Source organism: Adiantum capillus-veneris, chromosome 16 (genome assembly GCF_014529385.1).
Source record: "Adiantum capillus-veneris isolate H3 chromosome 16, ASM1452938v2, whole genome shotgun sequence".
Classification (NCBI taxonomy): Eukaryota; Viridiplantae; Streptophyta; class Polypodiopsida; order Polypodiales; family Pteridaceae; genus Adiantum; species Adiantum capillus-veneris.
In genome coordinates, this window is record NC_140946.1 from 63,022,083 (window position 1) to 63,025,182 (window position 3,100).

The following is a 3,100-nucleotide window of genomic DNA, read 5'->3' on the forward strand; positions in this document are numbered from 1 at the left end:
CGGACTTCTCCTTCCTTAGATTGCTTCTCCTTTCTTTCAAAGACTTGGTAGGTCATGAGTCCCCCCAAACTTGCCCTTGTCATGCTTTCTACCTGTACCGTGTAGTCAAACTCTTGCAGATGAACTAGCCATTTAGTAATTCTAGCAGACACATCCATGTGTTGTACAACATAGGGAAATATTTCATCCGTGGTTAGAATCACAAATTGCTTAGGCTGCAAATATGACCTAAACTTTGTAGTTGCAAATCTAAGAGCTAGGACTAAGTGTTCCACATGGGTGAAACCTTTCTCTCCTGCTGTCATCATTCGACTAGAGAAGTAGATTGGCCTCATGAAAGATGTCGTCGTATCCTTTTGGAGTAGCACAGCCCCCAATTAGTCATCACCAACACTTGAGGTGACATAGGATTTTTCATCCCACTTAGGTGGTGAGATAGTTGGCAGAGTGGCTAAGACCTCCTTTACCTTGTTGTAGTGATGTTCGCTTTCCTCATCCCAAGTGAAAGTTGATCTTTGACTGAGTTGTTGCAGTGGTAGAACAAGTTGTGATAGTAGATGTATGAATCTACTTAAGTACCTCACCTTTGTAGAAAAGAGACCAGTTGACGTGTGGTCGTTGGTGAAGGTAGGGCTATGAGTGCGGACACCTTACTTGGGTCGGCGTTGATACCTTTTGCTGAAATTTCATGGCCTAGTAGAATGACTTTACTCTCCCCAATGTGGCATTTATCCACATTTAATTACCCACCTACGCTCTGCAACCTGGCCAAACCTTCAGTTACCTTTTCTAAATGTGAAATACGGGAGCTATATATACAAAAATCATCAATGAACACTCTTATGGATGTTCCAAAGAACGGTTGAAAAACATATGTGACATATCTTTGGAATGTGGCAGGTGCATTTGTGAGACCAAATGGCATAACCCTGTATGCAAAACAACCCCATGGCGTGATAAAAGTGGTTTTTAGCTGATCTTCCAAGGCTATGCGTATTTGAAAGTATCCAGAATAACCATCACAGATGGTATAGCATTCAAAACCCGCTACTTCATTCAGAATTTCATCCAAGAAAGGGAGAGGAAAGTGGTCTCTCTTTGTAGCTGCATTTAGTGGTTTGTAGTCAACATAGAACCTCCACTTACCATTCTTTTTAAGCGTCACCACTACGGGTGACACCCATTCTGAGTTTTCTATAGGATAGATGAATCCCGCCTCCAGCAGTTTCCTTACCTCGGCCAAGAGTGCCTTTTCTTGTATGACCCCCAGTCGTCGTAGCTTTTGCACAACTGGTTTTACCCCTTCCTTCAGCTTAATATGATGTTCCACCACTGTAATGCCTGTGATTCTTTCATAGTTGTCAATGAACAGGTTAGGAAATCCCATCAACATTTGCAAAAAACTATCTTTCTCCTCAAGTGTTAATTCCATAGACAACATACCCTTCAACCTACTTCCTCCTAGGCCAGGTGATTTTCTCTCCTCTTCATTGGGTTGCCCTTTTGGTGATGGATCACCAGTTGTGCTTACCCTTTGTGGATCCTTCATAATGATACCCATCACATCAATGGAACTGTCACTTTCGTCGGTGGATGTGGTCTCCTTCTCAGAACTGGAAGATTCGCTAGTGGTTTCATCTGCCGATGTTTCCAGATTCATTTGCTTCTGCTTGCCAATCCTCATGTCGTAGTAGATTGTCTCCCCTCTTTACCGGTCATGCGTAGAAGGCCAGTACCCCAGTCCTGTTTTGCTTTCATGGCCATCAACCATGGCCTTCCCAAAATTAGTGGATAGCCCTCCCCCTTGGTAGGCATTACAAAAACATCTACCTCTACCTCAGTGTTGAAAGATTTGATTTTCACGGCACTTACCACATCCACACACTTTACTTTTGCATTGTTTGCCATCTTTGCCTTGCATGGAGAAGACCTGTCAACCTCGAGCCCTAATCGAAGCATCATAGCTTTGCTCATTACACAGATTTGTGCACCTCCATCAATGTAGGTGTTTCCAACCCTCTTTCCTTTTATGTTTACGTCGACAATTGGAAGGATGTCATCCATGTTGCATCCCGAAATTGCTCCGGCTACCTTTGTTTTGGAGCGTCTTGTACTTACCATTTTAGACCACTGTCGCCTTACTTTAGGTACAAGATGTAGCAGCTGTGGCCATGTAATCTTCGGTCCTTGCTCTGCCACATCCAATGTTAGAGCATAGGGCTTAGAAATTTCCCATAGCTGGAAGTCGGTGATGCCCAATTTCCGTGGTGGCCTGGATGGCCTCTTGCTAGTTTCTCCTCTCATGCTTCTCTCATCATCTGATTGTGTAGCCTTCTCCCTCCTAGATCTTTTCACAGTCATGGCCTCAAGTGGTTCTAAAAGGGTTACCTTCTCCTTACCCTTGTCCCTCTCCTTTGCTCTGGGTGGATCCACTACTACGACTTTTCCTTTCTCTTCTAGCCTTATGATGTTTACAGGGCGATCAGGTGGTGGGGGTGGTGGAAGAGGTGGAATGGATGCTTGTAGTGGTGTCTAGGGTGGACGTAGAATTTGTTTTGGTGGGGTTGGTGCTCGGGGTGGGGGTGTTCTTTCTCTAGGGGGTGAAAATTGGTTCCTCCTACCTCCTCTATTATAGTTTTGTCGTGGTTTGGGACATTAGTACATACCGTGACCGTCTTCTCCGCAGTTGTAGCAATGATACTCCCTGTTTTGTCGTCATGCTCTTCCAGGGTCTTGATCTCTTTCTTGACTCCTCCCTTGCTGTATTAAGTGGAAAGACAAATTCTGCAGTTGGTCAGTAATATGGGCCAACATATCTTGTTGGTCATCTCTTACCCCAAGAGCCGGTGGTGGTGGTGGAATGGTGGTTGTCGTAGTTGCTGGTCGACGCGATGTTCCTGCTTCTGTTGACTCGGTTTCTTTGGCTTTCATTCGAAGCTTCTTGTCCTTAAGGCGAGCAATCTCAACGGCTAACTCGTACGTAGCCGGGAATCTACCTTTCACCTTCTCCTTGAGAAGCGGCCATAAGCCATGCGTGAACCGATCTTTTTTTAGGAAATCGGGTGCGGCTTCCCCCCTAGCCAGTGACTCAACCCACCGT